This window comes from Pinus tabuliformis, chromosome Q (genome assembly GCF_031772625.1).
Source record: "Pinus tabuliformis cultivar Carrire ecotype Pingquan chromosome Q, CPIR1, whole genome shotgun sequence".
NCBI lineage: Eukaryota > Viridiplantae > Streptophyta > Pinopsida > Pinales > Pinaceae > Pinus > Pinus tabuliformis.
The window spans coordinates 1,053,227,842-1,053,249,110 of record NC_142296.1 but is presented as its reverse complement, the minus strand read 5'-3'; positions in this window follow the sequence as shown (position 1 = coordinate 1,053,249,110).

Sequence of the window (21,269 nt, the reverse complement as noted above, 5' to 3'; positions counted from 1 at the left end):
AGGTACGTTCAAAAGAATCATCCAGAAACTCAAATTCTGGGGCAAAAGGAGGCAGGTGTACAAACAAGAAGAACCATTTCAGAAGCCTCAAGTTATCTAGCATTACTCTCCTCTACTGAACCACAAAATGTAAGAGAGGCATGCAAAGATGAATGCTGGGTAAAGGCCATGGAGGAAGAACTTGAGCAGATTGAAAAGAATAACACTTGGGAGTTGGTTCCTAGACCAAAAGATAAGAATGTCATAGGAACAAAATGGATTTTCAAAAATAAGCTAAATGAAAATGGAGATGTGATTAGGAACAAGGCCAAACTTGTTTGTAAAGGGTATGCTCAACAGGAAGGCATAGACTTTGAAGAAACTTTTGCACCAGTTGCCAGACTAGAGGCCATAAGGATGTTCCTTGCTCTTTCTAGCTTTCAGAAGTTCAAAGTATTTCAAATGGACGTGAAGTCTGCCTTTCTAAATGGAGACTTGGATGAAGAAGTGTATATTGAGCAACCAGATGGGTTCATCCTTGGAAATGATCCAAAGCTTGTATGCAGACTCAAAAAGGCTCTCTATGGTCTTAAACAGGCTCCAAGGGCTTGGTATTATCACTTGGATAAGTACCTCCATCAACAAGGTTTTACAAAAGGTTCCACAGATAGCAATCTATATATAAAGGTTGATAATGAAAAGTTGCTAATACTTGTTGTGTATGTTGATGGCATCATCTTTGGTAGCAATGAGGAAGACATGAGTCAAAATTTTTCCTTGGTGATGCAAAAGGAGTTTGAAATGTCCATGCTTGGTGAACTCACATATTTTCTTGGTTTACAAGTCCAATAAAACAAAGATGGCATTTTTCTATCACAAAACAAGTATCTCAAGCAAATCTTGAAGAAATATGGGATGGAGGATTCGAAACCAATATGTAACCCTATGGTAACAGGATGCAACCTCAGCGCAAATGATGAATTGACATCAGTACACCAACCAACCTATAGATCCATGATTGGTAGTCTACTCTATCTAATAGGTACCCGACCAGACATTATGCATGCAGTGGGAATAGTTGGGAGATTTCAGGCAAACCCAAAGGAAACTCATCTTCAAGCAGTCAAGAGAATTTTCAAGTATCTTCAAGGAACTCAAAACTATGGGTTATGGTATCCCAGAGGTACAGATCTCACACTTCATGCATATACAGATGCAGATTGGGCTGGTAGCGTGGATGACAGAAAAAGCACTAGTGGAGGTGCATTCTTCATGGGTCCTAGATTAGTATCTTGGTTCAGCAAGAAACAGAGTTCAATTGCATTATCTACAGCTAAAGCAGAATATGTAGTTGCTGCATCTTGTTGCACACAACTCCTTTGGATGATGCAAACATTGCAAGACATGCAAATCACTTGTACTCCACCTATCTCCATTTTATGTGATAATACAAGTGCAATCAACATTTCAAAGAATCCTATCATGCATTCAAAGACTAAGCACATACCTATCAAGTATCATTTTCTCCGAGAACAAGTGCTTGAACAAAAGGTTAAATTGGAGTATGTTCCCTCTAAGGAACAAGTTGTTGATATACTCACCAAACCACTGCCCAGGGAGACATTTGAATATCTCAAACAGAAGCTGGGGGTAGTTGATGTAGCATCCTGCTGTTGAATCTTGTCTGTTTCAGAGAAAAGTGGTTGTATGCGAGTTGAATGAGGAGGATCTGCGTACATACACCGGTTTATTAAGGTACAGTCGCGTATATGTTGGTTTGAAGAAAAGTAGTGGGGCCAGGCTCAGGATGAAAAGAGTCTAATATGGATCTGACAGAGACCATCTGGCATAGGTTCAGGGGGAGCATATATTCTTCTAATAATTCACATTTGATTTGATTTCAGGTGGAATAGGTGCAGAAGGAGAACATGGGTGCTGGTCTGAATAATGAGTGACAAATGCTGCTGATGTTTGTTGTTGATAACTGTCAGAGTCTTGCTGTAGATATTTTGTCTTTATGTCTTATATTTCTTTTATCAAGGTCATGTAACAACCTATTTTGGTTTCCCCACTATGCCTGGGATGAATAATGTAATGTACTTATTTTTCATATGTAAACTTCTGGTGTATCCCCACTTGGTTGGGTGAATGAGTCAATTCTGGTATATCCCCACTTGGTTGGGAGATGGATGTATGTATGAGTCTTTGGTGATAGGAAGGTCTTTTATAATGTGTAAAGTCATGTTTCTTGTGTAGATCATCTTCTTGCAGACCTTGCCTACAGTCAGGGGGAGCTTGGACAACACAACAGAGCAGAGGATTCAGCATGTATTCAGGGGGAGCATAACCCTTTGCCCTTGATGTCAAAGGGGGAGAATGTTTTTGAGTGACTTGGGGTTGCCACCAAGTCTAAAGGGGGAGATTGTTGGCATTATGGCACGGGTTTGGCACTATGGCACAGGTGTTGTCCTTGATGGCAACTCACTCAAAGGGCAGATCACAATTCAAGCTCTCAGAATGGAAGAAAATGAGGTATACGCAGGTTCATCTTAACAAAGTCACGTATACATGTGGGTGTACCGATCAGAAGGCGCGTATACGTATGCATGCACTTTCATGCAAAGAAAAGCGTGTACATGTGGGAAAACTTATGGTTGGTCCATGGTATTTAGTCCATAATATTCGAACCTATGGTTTTGATCCTTGGTATTGCATTCTAAGTATTAAACCCAGGTATTGGGTCCCTAGTATTGGATCTCTATGGTTTTGGACCATGGTTTGATTAGGCCTAGACTATAAAAAGGGAAGGAGATCATTTGACAAGGGTATCGACTTATGCATTGAATATCTTAAGAGGAGCAAGATCTGGAATACTGGTGATTGGTTGGTGTGACATAGCTGGACCTGAATCAAGGAGGAACTTGAGCATTACAATATGGTTAAGTTCTATTGATGGGTCAAGATCTCAAGGCTTGAATAGTAGTATCAATGTGTGATTTTGATCTATTATATTTGGCGCATGATTAGATCTATAAAACTGACGTCTGAGGATAAATTATCTTTTATAGATCTATACGCAGGTTCGGCACGACAGAGGCACGTATACACGCAGGTTAAGCAAGTGAAGACTACGTATACGCTGGTTGGTTTTGGCATAGATGCGTATGTACGCAAGTTTATATTGGTGAAGTAGCGTACGTCTCTTGAAATATGTTTTAGCTGCTTCTATTTATTGCTACAGTGTTCTGGGTTCAGAATTGGTGTCTGGGCACTGGTACTGTTTTTTGGTTACAACAATCTGAGAAGTTATTGGTTGATTTAGTATTTGTACAAAGGAGATTGGTTGTTGCAGATCTACTTGATGTTTGATTGATATTCATGGATCCAGTCTGAAAATTTATGAAATGTGGTCCTTGGAAGTAAAGAGAAGGTTTAAGCCTTCTGTAGGTCAGCACCTACGTACTAGTACCTCAGCTAGTACAAGAGCTAAGGGGTTGTAACTCCATTCCAGGAGAAGCTGGAGAATGAGAGAAGGTTGTAGCCTTCTACAGGTTGAAACCTGCGTACTGGTATAAGTCTGCACAATACATAAACATTGTAAAAAGAAGTTTCTAATTGAAAGAAGATAGAGACGCATTGCAGCAGGTGGTTTTCACCCACATTGTGTTTCCAACTTATATCTGGTGTTCTTATGTGTGATTGCTTGTTCTGTTTTACTATTCCTGGTTACTGTTCATATGTTTTGATGCACAAATTAATGATCAACATCTGAAGAATAATCTAAATTAGAAGTCTGCTCATATACGCTTTTTCCTTTAACTGAAGTTGCGTATATACGCGGTATTTTCTAACTGAAGTAGCATGTACAAATCTGATTGTGAAATGAAATATAATTGACCTGATAATACTGATTCACCCCCCCCCCCCCCAGTATTATTTCCAACACTTTTAAGTTTCCTCCTCCTTGATACACTCACCCTCTAGGCTTAGATGTCCCCTTCTCTACTAAAAAATCCCTTAGGTGATCCAACTTGTCATGGATTTCTCATGTAAGGAGAGCACTAACTTACTACTAAACATCCACTAGTAGTATGTAATGTGTGGCAATCACAGGGTTCCTTTGTCCTAACAATGGCCTTTCTTTGAGGGTTTCCATATTCAATAGCCATCATCTACCATGTATCATACACATACAGTTACCATAGATATATTCATAATAATACAACTTATAAATTCCAAGTCTAATTCATAAAGAATATCATATTTTATAAGTATGAGATTCCTTCTCATAGTGTTTGGCTCTTGTGTGTTGTAGCACCTAATATTTCTTACATAATTACACACATTTTCATATTTGAGACCATTCTACCTACAACCTAAAATTTTCAATCAACCAAATAAAAGTGAGTATCTATGCATATAATCCTTTCTTTCAATATTTACTACCATCCATGAGGTGTTCTCAAAATAATATTAACAAACTAATAATTCAATAATTTTTAGTTGTTAATCATACTCAATGAAATGAAACTATGATTCAATGTACATGGGTTACTTAACATACCTACCATTACAAGATGAAACTAAATATTTATTCCAATAAACCAATGTGCCAATACTCATGATCACATCTACTCAATCTATCTTTGTCGCTTGATATCAAAATACTACATTTCTATACCATGTATTCCACCATCATCAGTTGGAAGGTCTAGCCAACACCTAAACACCTCATATAGTCACCTACCATCTATACCTTAGGAATAATATAAGTAAATTCCCTTCTCTACTGTATATTACCTTAGGAACCCTCTCCTTTATAGGTGCTCCTCACTATTTGCAGGAAGGTTGAAATCTACAACACCAATATAAGCAGGGAGACAATTGGACACTTGTGTAATATTATATCCTTCCATATCCATCAACAATATGGTCTCACACATTATCTCTATTGGAATTCACTTTCATGTGTTATACAAATTCATAACATGATTACGTTACCCATTCACTCATTGTCATGTGACTCAATCATGAGATACTATTTCATGGTGGAATCAAAAGGATTATAATAATCTTTCCATATGAAAAGCTTCTTCCTTAATTATATCCCACCTAGGTATCATCATCATACATGCATTCCATCATAAACAAATAAATGAATATATAAAGTATGCCTAAAGGAATCTTTACTCCAATAATTTCTAGTCACATATATTGGCATGATTAATTTTCATACTTGGATAGTTTCCTTCAACATTCTCGGCGTTACTTGATTAGTTGATGTCTCATGGGAACTCACATGATACCTTAATCAACCTATTGGCAAGAATCCTATCATATTTATCCTTTTCACAAGGTTTTATATCATAAGCCACCTCATCATCAACATCTTCAACCATTGTTGATATTTTTTTTGGAATAAATTGTGTGTTAGTATTTGAAATGTCCAATATTCGAGTGGACACTCAGCCCATCATCAAGGAAAAAGAAAGAAATAAAATATGAAGTGAGTTTAGAAATGAAAAGAGAATATAAAGGTAACAGAAAGGAGTTAACCATGAAATAAGAAAATGGGTTCCAAGGAATGGAAAAGACCTTTAAATCATATAAAGAATAATATAGACATTACGAGAAATTTGAGCCATAAAAAGATAAATTATTTTCTTTCTATATTTTATTATTTAAGGGAAGTTCTTTTTTCCTTTCACTTTGTGGTGTCACAAAGAATCTTGGCCTTTTAGAATCTACTATGTTTGTTTTATATTTTCTTTGAAAATACTTATTGCTTGTTAAGAAAGGAAAATGAGATTTGCTTAGTTAACTGAAGAGAAAAATGCTCTATGCACTAGGATCCTATGTCTTCATCATAGGAGTCATATTATCATGACACTCACATTCATCTAATGCAATTATATTTTGAGACCAATACAAGAAAAACCTCACATGTTATTAGATGAGAACAATAGACTATTTAGTGCACTACCATTCTTGAAGTGAAAAATCCCTTGCTGATGATTGTTTTGTAACATATTTTTCCAAGTAATGAACATGCAGAGACTATTGTTTATATTTGTGTTATATTTTTTAATTCACCAACTGTAGTCATTTCATTAGGGGATTTTTTAAGGTCTAAAATGGGCCTCCTAAGGACATTATAAAATAATAATGGAAATAATCAAATAAGATTAGATTACATCATCAAATTTTAGAGGGAAAAAAGACAAAACTATTTTTTCAACTCATATTTTCAAATTATCTCTATATGGGTTTACTCAAATTTTGAGTGGAAACACTCGTTGGATATAGAATTTGATTCCTCATCCAAAGAGTACCCATGTTGCATACTATCGATGGACCCTGGTACACGAAAAATGTGATTGCAATCATGTTTTTTCATGTATTTCTCCTTTTTCGTGTAGGAGGGTCCATCGAAAGTATGCAACATGGGTATTCCTTGGATGAGGAATTAAATTTTGCATCCAACGAGTACTCCCGCTCAAAATTTGAGTAAAAAATTAGGGAAATAAGTTGAAAATACGAGTTGAAAAAGTAGTTTTATTATTTTATTATTTTTAAATCTTTGTACTTTTTTGCTCCAAAAGTGGTGAATCATCCCTCATGGTTGACATCATCATCTTGAATCCTAAGGGTTCTTATAAAGTTTATTTGGCTGTACATTTTTCTTAGGAGGCCCATTTTAGACCTCAAAAATTCCCTAATGAATGAGTTTGTGTTATTATATTATTTCTTTTCTCATCGTGTAGGAAATTAAGTTGTTGAGCCTCTAAATTAGACATATATTAAGACACATCTGACCATCGTTCAGCACATTAAACCTCTATTTTTGCATTCGATAATGTATTTTTAACTTTAATATGTTCATTATGAAGGTTTATGGATAATTTCATATTTGTGCATAATATTATTTATTTTTGTGGAATATTGTGAGAATATTGAGTAGATTATGAAGATTTGGAGGAGGAGATAGTTTAGGGACTTGCTCCCTACTACAGGAGGATCAATATTAAATAATAAATCAAGAAAATATTCTGAAATAATTGCACGGGTTCTGGAGCTCCAATGATTGAGAAAATCTAGGAATGTGTTCCCTGTCATTTAATGCAAATTCCTAGTATTGGGAACCAAATCCAATAATTAAGGGATTTTGGTGGGGAAAGCTTCCTCCTTTCATGGGGAATGCTTCCTAATCATTTGTATAAGTACCAAGTCAAATTTTCCTCTAGGGGTTGAATTTTATTAGTCTTCTTGTGGAGAGAACTCGTATTTTTGCAGCTCCCTTTCATTTCTTGGAGGGATTTAATTGTATTAATGGAAATATTGAAGATTGGTGCTATGTTCAACTTCTAAAATTTGGTCTCTTTCATAGGACTCTAAGTTTCATTGGGCTTGGCCATCCCAAGAGCCTCAAATCCCTTTTGTATCATTTACTTTTCTTCTTTTCACTTCTTATTCACATGCGTCTCTTGTCCTTGTCGTTTTTCTATTTCGGCATTTAGTATTAATGATTTCTTGTTGTAGAATTAAGTTAAATGGTTGAAGTAAGTTATTTTGTAGTATCAAAAGCATCATTTCATCATTGTAATAGCTTTGGAAGGTCATAGTAATCATTGAGCTACTTGGATTAGTTGTTTATTCCCAAATCTAGATTTCTGGAAGTCCATTGTGGAAAATAACAATTTCTGCTATTTTTTAGAACATGCTAACGAGTTTCAATCGAGTTTAATCCACTTTCATTAGATCACAAAAACATTCTATTTAATAACAAAATTTACCCCATTTCATTTTCACGCGATTAGGTTAGGCATTTGATAGATTTACTAGCTCACTAGTTCTCGAATTTTTAGATTTTAGACTAGTAACTTTCTACTATTTTTTAGCATGGGTTAACTAAGGTATTTTTTATTGATTCCACTTGGAATGGAGACCTAATACATCCTAGTCAATACAAAAAAAAAATCCCATCCAATTTGGATTTGATTTTCTTGGTCATTTGATGAATTATAACTTCCTGTACTAAATCTGTAACATCATGTAGTTTCATATAGTACTCTTTCAACGTGTATATACTTGCCCATATTTGCTAAAAAATATTGGTTTTGGACCCTTAGGGTTGAATCATGACCCCTAGGCTCTAAATAAATGGTTGTGGAGGGATAAACACCACTTAGGACTTGTCGTTTTACCCTTGAAAAACATCTCAATGATTTGGGTTAATGGACAAGTTTATGAATTGGATAATACAATGATGATTTTCTTGGTTTCCACATCCAATGAACTCTATTGATGGATCTCAAATATTTGAAATGTAATGGTTGACATTTAGTTCATGATATTTACTTTATGTAATTAGAATAAGTTTCCTTCCTTGTATTTTCTTTCTTGTAATAGGTTAAGGTTTCCATTTCAAGCATTTCATTTTCTGCAATTAGTTTAGGATTTAATTTCATTACATGCACTTCATTACATCATAACAATGAAAAAATGATACATTGTATGCTACACATATAGTGCCAATACCTCTTAATTTTGTAAGAACCCCGGGTTGACAATTAAGTTTGGTAGCCTTGGGAGTTGTGAAATTCTTGTTGCAATACCGAGGCTCATCACTTTTTGGCGTCGTTGCAAGGGAGGTGTCAAAGTATGAATTATTTTCTTCGCTAGCTCATTCATTTCTTTTTACTTTTTTCAAAACAAAAAAATTTCCATTAGGCATATTTCATTTCAAAAACAAAAAAGTGCGTTGCATTATTGTTTTCATTCAATCATAAAAAATAAAAATATCCAACGCCAACCCACCCCCCCATTTGATCACGTGGTGCAGTAAGAGCCGCATCACCATCCACTTTTGCAAGTATAAGAAGAAGAGATTGAAAAGAATGTAGAAGACATGGATAGAGATGATGACAATGAGGAAAATCCTCTCAGATTTCCCATTCAAGATATTGATGGTAGTGTGCACATGAAGAACATCCCTCCATCTTTTATTCCAAAATTTCATGGTATAAGGTCAGAGGATTTAGAAACGTTTCTCTTTGAATTTGAAATCCTTTGTAGATATTATGGTTACTTACTAAATACTAAAAATTGAGATTGTTTTTTGCAACATTAAAGGATAGAGCTCTTAAATGGTTCATGAGTTTAGAGACTAATTCGATAAGATCATGGAGGGAGATGAAAAAGATATTTCTAGAAAAATATAAAGATCATGATCTTAAAGAACAAATATGTAGAATGAATCAAAAAGAAGATGAGAGTCTAGAGGATCTAATAGAGAGATTCATGTATAATGTTAAGAGGGTAAAATTACATCATTTAGGATCTCACACTAAAAACCCTCTTACATAGAACAATGAGGGATGAATGGATTGATGTCCTTGATCTCATGAGTAGAGATGATGTATACCAATTATCATTTGAAGAAATTTGTGAAACATGCAAACACATATCAACAGTAAGGGCAAGACTAAGTCAATCAGCATCAAGATTAGTAAGTCAAACTAAACTTGGAAATTTGCTTGATAACTTTAAAACAAAAATTCTTAGCAATCTAAGCGAACAAGTAAAAATGTTAAGAATACAAAATGAACAAAAATAAGATGTTGATATTTGTGTTGCCATTGCAGAATCACATGATGTTAAATATTTCCCCTCATTACCAAGGCTGAAGGAAGTTTACCAAGAGGACAATGGAGCAAGTCAATTGCCAATGCAGCTATGTTATGTAGCTCCAAGAGGACCATGTTGTCCTATTCAACCTGGTATGTTGCAAGAGTCTAATTCACAATTTCAAGCTTATGCACATCCATATCAAAGTAATTAGAACACACCCTTTTCTTGGAAACCTTTTTCATCTCAACCCCAAAACCAATCTTGGTAACAAGGTTCACAAGGAACTTATGGGAGTCATCCACAATATCCTGAATATGTTCCTCAATATCCTCCATACCCAAATCCATTCTATCCCTACCATTCACCTCCACCACAACTACAACCCCAACCACATCCATCTCAAAGATCCATTCCCACTCAACTACCTGTACCACCATTTCGAAACCCACACAAGGAAGTAGCTCAACTCACTTACAATATTGAGGTACAAAACCTCCAAATATATCCTCTTGAACTCAATTTTATTCATCTCAGCTCAAGAAGAATATTATAAAAAAGAGATTCTCTTGATGCCATTGAAGGACAACATGCAAAAAAAGAAGATTCAAAAGATAAGACCAAAGAATCATGGGATACACTTGATGAAGAGCAGACCTAAAAATCAGAGATTGAGGAAGATCCCTCATGGTTACCATCAAATCCTTCATGTATTCAAGAGAACAATCAGAAGAAAAAAAAGAGGAAGATTTGAAGGTCATGGTAGAAGAAGACATGAAGAATGATCCAAATAAGAAAGCAAACCAAGGGCATCAAAGTTATATTGAGGTTTGGTTCCAAAAAATAAATAAGATGGAGCGTCACTCTCTTCTTAAACTATGCTTGATATTTTCAAAGTCAAAGCATTTGGTCTTTGAAATTCAGGTACATGTCAATTCATATATTACAAGCCTACACATCAATTTATCTGTCATCTTGATGTGCACATGGCTCCATTGGAAGTATTCATACACTTGAAAATGATTTTGTTTTTTCAAGTAGAGTAGGATAGGAAAAGAAATCATAAATCATAAATAAGAGAAAAATAATAAAATCTCAGGTGAAAACCTCCTTTGAGGTGCCTGAGATTGGTTCATTGATTGAAAACCTCCATGAGGCAGTCAATGGGTTATAAAAAAGAGAAAAAAGAAAAAGATCCTAGGTGAAAACCTCCTTTGAGGCGCCTAGGCAAACCTACTAGTTGAAAACTCATTGAGACGGCTAGTAGGCCTACAAGAAAAGAAAATAAAATAAAAATAAAAATATTTACTCCATGTATCTCTCTCTCTCATGAATGCAGGTGCTCTCCAACCTCTGCAAGCAATAAAAACAAGTTAGCCACCAAAAGAAAAGTTGTTCACAAGCCTAGTCAAAAGAAGTCAAATTTTGACTTTCTCCTCCTTTGCTCAAATGCTCCAACAGGACCAAGGCCATGGAAATCCATCACCCTCATTTATTTCCACCATCCGCTCATCACTCCCAAGATCTTACCACTCATTTTCCTTGTTGTCCTAAAATACTACAGGAAGATCTTGTAGTTACTATAGGAAAAAAATAAATAGAACAGAAAATTATTTTTGTCATATCTTGAAAACCATGGATCTGTTTTCCAAGCTGTTTTAGGGGGAGATGTATATGGATGACAGTAACATGCCCAAGAAATATCAGCAAATTCTAGTGCACAACTTTCGAGAAATTGACCTCCATCACGTACAACCATTCTTGAATTTTCTTGATATTTGTGCATCCATTGCAAAGCTCTTTTATGGGAAGATGCATATGCATGATGGTAACATCCCCAAGCAATTTCAACAAATTCTAGTGAATAGTTTTCGAGAAATCGACCTCCATCACTTACAACCATTTTTTATTTTTTCTCAAGATTCGTGCATCCACTGGCCAATTTTTTTTTATGAGGAGGTGCATAAGGATGATGGCAACTTGCTCAAAAAATTTCAGGTCAGTCCAATATACCATTTGGGAGATATGGGTTTAAACATGATGCTATAGGGTTTCTTGTAGTTACTATAGGATGTCCTGGTTTTCTATAGGAAACTAGCTGAAGGCTATAGGAAGGTACAGAAGGTGAAGAGAAGTATTGGTAAGGGGTATGATAGTTGTGAAAAGTGTGGGAAGGTGAAAATCACCCATGGCCTAACCTAGCACTCCAAGAAGGCTGAATTTGACTAAGATCACTTACCCACAATAACTAGAAGATAGAGGTTTAGAATCAGCAAACTATGAAAACATGTGCAAAAGAAGAAAAGGAAATTATCACCTCTAGAGGACCATGGATCGATCATCAACTTAGCATCAACATGGATGCCTTTCCAACGACCATCAGGTAGGTATAGGTATGAAATATTCTTGACCTCTTCTCTTGAGCATATTATAGTTAGAAATTTATTGTCAATGCATGAGATATGCAGTTTTATAAGACCAGTCTCAACCATCTTCAACTAGTTAATGTAGCTAGCTCCTTCACTCATACAATGTGGAAAAATCAAATTAGGAAGGGTGATGATTTCGAGGAATGGGGAAACAGTTAAAAGAGGAAATTTGTGTAAAGTCCAAGTCACCATAGCACTTCAAGCCCTCCATCCACTTCATATCCACTATAGCCCTCCATCCACTTCATATCCACTATCTATCCATCATTCGTCCATCTCATTTCATAAGAAAAAAATTAATATTTTTCAAAAACAAATCTTACACTATATCTCACCCTGAATATTTCTTGAAAAAAAACACACAAAGCATATCTTCTCCATTTTCACAAACCTACACTACTCCCTCTGAGCCCTAGCATCATCCTCCAAAATCTCTACACCATTTTTCATCACTCCCATACAATTAGAAGACCCTGAAAGAGAAGGAATTAATGCTACATGAAGACAGAATACTGCTACAAGAAGGAAGAAAGGAAAAAATTGTGCTAAAACCAAAAATGACAGTGTCTAAGAGAGACCTAATCAAAACAGCGAACTCCAAGGCCATTAGGAAACCATCTAGGCCACAAAAGATAAGAAGAAGGAAACTAAAGGAAAAAAGACGTTCACCATCAAAATCGAACTCAAATTGCAGTGATGAAAAGAGGCTTTCCAAGAGGTCTCTAATCTCTTCCTAGCTTCTTTCCAAGGCCTAAAAGATGTTATAGACAGGGGGAAAGACATGGAAGTCAAGTTGACGGCCTACCCTAGGCTCAGACTATCATTTCTACTCAAAACAAGTTTAAATAAGTTGCTACAGGGTTTCCTGTAGTTACTACATGAATTGCTACAAGGTTTCTTGTAGTTACTACAGGAATTACTACAAGATGTCATAGTTCTCATCTAAAGGTGTTTTATTGGTTTCAGAGGAGTCCAAATGGTGGAAAAATGTAGCAGGGGAAGAAGGCAGCCTAATGGTCTCAAGAAACACTGTGATTTTTCTATGCAAAAATAATTTTGGAAAAATGAGTGAAAATGGAATGAAGATTTCAAAGGAGTGGATATGAATGAAATGGATCTACAAGCCAATAGAGTTCAGTTGCAAAGAGGAAAGTTATGTTTTTTTTCTTGAAATATTGTTAAACAGTCATGAAAAGAATAACTACATTTCTGTGCTTGTCCTTGCAGAACTTACAACCAAGATTTTTAAGAGAAAGGACTAAGGAATGCACAAGAGAGAGGCCACCAGAGCCATGAATGAGGCACAATGAGGCCACTAAATTTCTCATATGATGAGCAACACATTCAGTAGGGAGGTATGGCGGGACTCTAAATTAGACATAAATTAAGGCCCATCGAACCGTCCTTCAACACATTAAACCTCTCCTTTTTGCATTAGGTAATGTATTTTTAACTTTAATATGTTCATTAGGAAGGTTTAGGGATAATTTCATATTTGTGCCTAATATTATTTATTTTTGTGAAATATTGTGAGAATATTGGGCAGATTATGAAAATTTGGAGGAGGAGATAATTTAGGGACTTTCTCCTATTACAGGAGGATCAATATTAAATTATAAATCAAGAATATATTCTAAAATAATTTCACAAATTATTGATCTCCAATGATTGAGAAAATCTAGGGATGTGTTCCCTGTCATTTAATGCAGATTCCTAGTATTGGGAAACAGATCCATTAATTAAGGGATTTTAGTGGGAAAAGCTTCATCCTTTCATGGGGAATGCTTCCTAATCATTTTGTATAAGTACCAAGTCAAATTTTCCTCTAGGGGTTGATTTTTCTTAGTCTTCTTGTGGAGAGAACTCGTATTTTTGCAACTCCACTTTTATTTCTTGCAGGGATGTAATTATATTGATGGAAATAATGAAGATTGGTGCCATGTTCAGTTTTTAAATCTTGGTCTCCTTCATAGAAGTCCAAGTTTCCTTGGGCTTGGCTATCTGAGGAGCCTCAAATCCCTTTTGTATCATTTACTTTTCTTCTTTTCACTTCTTATTCACATGCATCTCTTGTCCTTGTCTTTTTTCTATTTCTGCATTTAGTATTAATGATTTCTTGTTGAAGGATTGGTTAAATGGTTGAAGTAAGTTATGTTGCAAGATCACAAGCATCATTTCATCATTGGGATATATTTGGAAGGTCATAGTAATCATTGAGCTACTTGGATTAGTTTTCTTATTCCCAAATGTAGATTTCTGGAAGTCCCTTGTGGGAAATAATAGCAATTTTCTGCTATTTTTTAGAACATGCTAACGAGCTTCAATCGAGTTGATTCTAGTTACATTAGATCACAAAAAAATTCTATTTAATAACAAAATTTACCCAATTCATTTTCACTTGATTAGGTTAGGCATTTGATAGATTTACTAGCTCACTAGTTCTCGAATTTCTATATTTTAGACTAGTATTTTTTTGTTATTTTTTAGCATGGGTTAACAAAGGTCTATTTGAGTGATTCTACTTGGAATGGAGACCTAAGACATTCTAGTCAATAAAAAAAATTGTACCATACAATTTGGATTTGATTTTCTTGGTCATTCGATGAATTATAACTTCTTGTAGTAAATCTATAACATTTTGTAGTTTCATGTAGTACTCTTTCAACATGCATATACTTGCTCAGATTTGCTCAAAAAGATTGGTTTTGGTCCCTTAGGGATGAATCGTGACCCCTAGGCTCTAAATAAATGGTTGAGGAGGGATAAACACCACTTAGGACTTGCCTTTTTACCCACACAAAACATCTCAATGATTTGGGTTAATGGACAAGTTTATGAATTGGATAATACAATGATGATTTAATACAATGATGATTTTCTTGATTGCCACATCCAATGAACTCTGTTAATGGATCTAAAGTCTTTGAAATGTAATGGTTGACATTTAGTTCATGATCTTTACTTTATGCAATTATAATATGTTTCTTTCCTTGTATTTTCTTTCTTGCAATAGGTTAAGGTTTTCATTTCGAGTATTTCATTTTCTGCAATTAGTTTAGGATTTGATTTCATTACATGCACTCCATTACATCATGACAACAAAGGAAGGGCACATTGTATGTTGCACATATAGTTTCGATACCTCTTAAGTTTGTACGAACCCCAGTTTGATAATTAAAGTTGGTAGCCTTGGGAGTTGAAGCATTCTTGTTGCAATACCGAGGCTCATTAAATAAGTTTCAATACATATTTATCTTCCATTGATTTTCATTTTTCAATTTCTGTGATTTCAAATAATTGTTTACCAATTCAGCATTATTAGAGTTGTTAACTATAGAATAAAGTGCAACAACTACTACAATAGCCAATACCTACCTTTTAGTAAAGCGATGTATGAGAAAACAAAATAATTTGATGTAAATATTCATGATTTTGATATAGCTATTCATAGACCTTATTTTCATGTGAAGCCTACAGAATATGAATTACATTAAATATGATTGAGTTATCTAGATGCATCAAGACCAAGTTTGAGCAAAATAGTTTCTTTAATTCAACATCACATGCCTTTTGGGGTGCCTTTCCCACTAGTTTCCCCTTGGGATGTGATAAGACCTTTGTGATAAAACATGAAAAAAGATTTGCAATAGTGTATAATAAGAACCTAGAGCAACATTACTCGTGATTTTTCTTTTCCCAAACATGGAAAATTAATATATTATAATTTAACTAAATATTTTTCTTATTTTATATATATATATAGACACACACACACACACATTATCAAGGAATCACCAATATTTTACAATGTTTTCTACACTACATGAATCATTGCCTCTCTATAGTGAATTTCCTACATCCAATCATGATTTTGTTCCCTCCCCATCAACCACATGTGTGGGGTGTATAATGATGAATGGATGAATAAAAAAATCACCTCATCCCCAAAACCCCACGAGACCTCATTTTCCCCCTTATTGTGGGGACATGATATTTTTTAAAGAAAATGCGAGAAAGTCTATGTTTTACCACTCCTCTCACAATTCCCATGATGAAGGTACTTATCGCCTTGATTTCTTAATTGTGGAAGGTGTACATCTCCACAACCACCACATGTGTTCCATGATTGGTAGTTAATGTTTCTAGATTTTTAGTAAGGAACATGGTGATGAAGGAAACAAGGTAAAGTTTGGAAAAGTGGAAACTAAGTATTATTCAACATGTAGAACCCACTAGTACCCTCTCACCTTTCCCATCTCCTGCTATCATAACCCTTTTTTATGTGCTCCTATCTCAGGTAGCTTTATTATTTTATTAAATTCAAGAAAGATAATACTTACATTATTCAATGTACCATAAAATTTCTTCCTCGTGGTGTAAATAAAGCATGGTAATTAAAATATACATGCCAAAAAAAATCGAACATTTAATCATAATTAAGTATAGTTAATCGATGGGGTGAAATAGTAGGACATTCTATCATATCCCCCTTCAAATAACACAATCATAAACATTCTCTTCTCATTAACAACACTTCTTTTCGTCATTCTTCAGTTGTATTTGTAGTGCCATATTATTCACTATCTTGGTATACCACCAGACTTCAAAATTCCAACATATTCCTACATTAGTAATCAAGTAAGCATACATATTATAGAAATTATCAAGAAACACTTATCTTATGCACAAGATTTCTCAATTCCATGATGTAAGCATCTATTCAAATATATGTATGTATTTTTTGTTTAGTACTTATCTCTATGGATATGCATCTATCCCTTATAATGGCTTCCATAGGAAATAATTAATTTCATTATCCCTTCTAACTCACCCACAATAATCTAGCCACCATCCCAAATGAACTTTGAAGTTTCCTCCTCCTAGATACACTCACCCTCTAGGATTAGATGTCCCCTTCTCTAAGAAAAAAATCCCTTAGGTGATCCATCTTGTCATGGATTTCTCATGTAAGGAGAGCACTAACTTACTACTAAACATCCACTAGTAGTATATAATGTGTGGCAATCACAGGCTTCCTTTGTCCTAACAATGGCCTTTCTTCGAGGGTTTCCATATTCAATAGCCATCATCTACCATGTATCATACACATACAGTTACCATAGATATATTCATAATAATACAACTTATAAATTCTAGGTCTAATTCATAAAGAATATCATATTTCATAAGTATGAGATTCCTTCTCATAGTGTTTGCCTCTTGTGTGTTGTAGCACCTAATATTTCTTACATAATTACACACATTTTCTTATTTGAGACCATTCTACCTACAACCTAAACTTTTCAATCAACCAAATAAAAGTGAGTATCTATGCATATAATCCTTTCTTTCAATATTTACTACCATCCATGAGGTGTTCTCAAAATAATATTAACAAACTAATAATTCAATCATTTTTAGTTGTTAATCATACTCAATGAAATGAAACTATGATTCAATGTACATGGGTTACTTAACATACCTACCATTACAAGATGAAAATAAATATTTATTCCAATAAACCAATGTGCCAATACTCATGGTCACATCTACTCAATCTTACTTTGTCGCTTGATATCAAAATACTACATTTCTATACCATGTATTCCACCATCATCAGTTGGAAGGTCTAGCCAACACCTAAACACCTCATATAGTCACCTACCATCTATACCTGAGTAATAATATAAGTAAGTTCCCTTCTCTACTCTATATTACCTTAGGAACCCTCTCCTCTATAGGTTCTCCTCACTATTTGCAGGAAGGTTAAAATCTACAACACCAATATAAGCAGGGAGACAATTGGACACTTGTGTAATATTATATCCTTCCATATCCATCAACAATATGGTCTCACACATTATCTCTATTGGAATTCACTTTCATGTGTTATACAAATTCATAACATGATTACGTTACCCATTCACTCATTGTCATGTGACGCAATCATGAGATACTATTTCATGGTGGAATCAAAAGGATTATAATAATCTTTCCATATGAAAAGCTTGTTCCTTAATTATATCCCACCTAGGTATCATCATCATACATGCATTCCATCATAAACAAGTAAATGAATATATAAAGTATGCCTAAAGGAATCTTTACTCCAATCATTTCTAGTCACATATATTGGAATGATTAATTTTCATACTTGGATAGTTTCCTTCAACATTCCCGGTGTTACTTGATCAGTTGATGTCTCATGGGAACTCACATGATACCTTAATCAAACTATTGGCAAGAATCCTATCATCTTTATCCTTTCCACAAGGTTTTATATCATAGGCCACTTCATCATCAACATCTTCAACCATTGTTGATATTTTTTTTGGAATAAATTGTGTATTAGTATTTGAAATGTCCAATATTCGAGTGGACACTCAGCCCATCATCAAGGAAAGAGAAAGAAATAAAATATGAAGTGATTATAGAAATGAAAAGAGAATATAAAGGTAACGGAAAGGAGTTAACCATGAAATAAGAAAATGGGTTCCAAGGAATGGAAAAGACCTTTAAATCATATAAATAATAATGTAGACATTACAAGAAATTTGAGCCATAAAAAGATAAATTATTTTCTTCCTATATTTTATTATTTAAGGAAAGTTTTTTTTTTCCTTTCACTTTGTGGTGTCACAAAGAATCTTGGCCTTTTAGAATCTACTATGTTTATTTTATATTTTCTTTGAAAATACTTATTGCTTGTTAAGAAATGAAAATGAGATCTGCTTAGTTAACTGGAGAGAAAAATGCTCTATGCACTAGGATCCTATGTCTTCATCATAGGAGTCATATTATCATGACACTCACATTCATCTAATGCAATTATACTTTGAGACCAATACAAGAAAAACATCACATGTTATTAGATGAGAACGATAGACTATTTAGTGCACTACCATTCTTGAAGTGAAAAATTCGTTGATGATGATTGTTTTGTAACATATTTTTCCAAGTAATGAACATGCAAAGACTATTGTTTATATTTGTGTTATATTTTTTAACTCACCAACTGTAGTCATTTCATTAGGGGATTTTTGAGGTCTAAAATGGGCCTCCTAAGGAAATTATAAAATAATAATGGAAATAATCAAATAAGATTAGATTACATCATCAAATTTTAGAGGGAAAAAAGACAAAACTATTTTTTCAACTTGTATTTTCAACTTATCTTTGTATGGGTTTACTCAAATTTTGAGCGGAAACACTCGTTGGATGTAGAATCTCATTTCTCATCCAAAGAGTACCCATGTTGCATACTTTCGATGGACCCTGGTACACGAAAAATGAGAAATACATGAAAAACGTGATTACAATAATGTTTTTTCATGTATTTCTCATTTTTCGTGTAGCAGGGTCCATCGAAAGTATGCAACATGGGTACTCCTTCGATGAGGAATTAAATTTTGCATCCAAAGAGTACTCCCACTCAAAATTTGAGTAAAAAATTAGGGAGATAAGTTGAAAATACGTGTTGAAAAAGTAGTTTTATTATTTTATTATTTTTAAATCTTTGTACCTTTTTCCTCCAAAAATTGTGAATCATCCCCCATGGTTGACATCATCATCTTGAATCCTATTGGTTCTTATAAAGTTTATTTGGTTGTACATTTTTCTTAGGAGGCCCATTTTAGACCTCAAAAATCCCCTAATGAATGTGTTTGTGTTATTATATTCTTTTTTTCTCATCGTGTAGGAAATTAAGTTGTTAAGCCTCTAAATTAGACATATATTAAGACCCATCTGACCATCCTTCAGCACATTAAACATCTATTTTTGCATTCGATAATGTATTTCTAACTTTAATATGTTCATTAGGAAGGTTTATGGATAATTTCATATTTGTGCATAATATTATTTATTTTTGTGGAATGTTGTGAGAATATTGGGCAAATTATGAAGATTTGGAGGAGATAATTTAGGGACTTTCTCCCTACTACAGGAGGATCAATATTAAATAATAAATCAAGAAAATATTCTGAAATAATTGCACACGTTCTAGAGCTCCAATGATTGAGAAAATCTACATATGTGGTCCCTGTCATTTAATGCAAATTCCTAGTATTGGGAACCAGATCCAATAATTAAGGAATTTTAGTGGGGAAAGCTTCTTCCTTTCATGGGGAATGCTTCCTAATCATTTGTATAAATACCAAGTCAAATTTTCCTCTAGGGGTTGATTTTTCTTAGTCTTCTTGTGGAGAGAACTCGTATTTTTGCAGCACTCTTTCATTTCTTGCAGGGATTTAATTGTATTGATGGAAATAATGAAGATTGGTGCTATGTTCAGCTTCTAAAATTTGGTCTCTTTCATAGGACTTTGAGTTTCCTTGGGCTGGGCCATCCCAAGAGCCTCAAATCCCTTTTGTATCATTTACTTTTCTTCTTTTCACTTCTTATTCACATGCATCTCTTGTCCTTGTCGTTTTTCTATTTCTGCATTTAGTATTAATGATTTCTTGTGTAGAATTAAGTTAAACAGTTGAAGTAAGTTATTTTGTAGTATCAAAAGCATCATTTCATCATTGGAACAGCTTTGGAAGGTCATAGTAATCATTGAGCTACTTGGATTAGTTTGTTTATTCCCAAATCTAGATTTCTGGAAGTCCATTGTGGAAAATAACAGTAAATTTCTGCTATTTTTTAGAACATGCTAACGAGTTTTAATCGAGTTTATTCCACTTGCATTAGATCAAAAAAACATTCTATTTAATAACAAAATTTACCCCATTTCATTTCACTTGATTAGGTTAGGCATTTGATAGATTTACTAGTTCACTAGTTCTCGAATTTTTAGATTTTAGACTAGTAACTTTCTACTATTTTTTAGCATGGGTTAACTGAGGTGTTTTTTATTGATTCCACTTCGAATGGAGACCTAATACATCCTAGTCAATACAAAAAAAAAAAAAAAAAAAATTCCCATCCAATTTGGATTTGATTTCTTGGTCATTTGATGAATTATAACTTCCTGTACTAAATCTGTAACATCATGTAGTTTCATATAGTACTCTTTCAACATGTATATACTTGCCCATATTTGCTAAAAAATATTGGTTTTGGACCCTTAGGGTTGAATCATGACCCCTAGGCTCTAAATAAATGGTTGAGGAGGGATAAACATCACTTGGGACTTGTCGTTTTACCCATGAAAAACATCTCAACAATTTGGGTTAATGGACAAGTTTATGAATTGGATAATACAATAATGATTTTCTTGGTTTCCACATC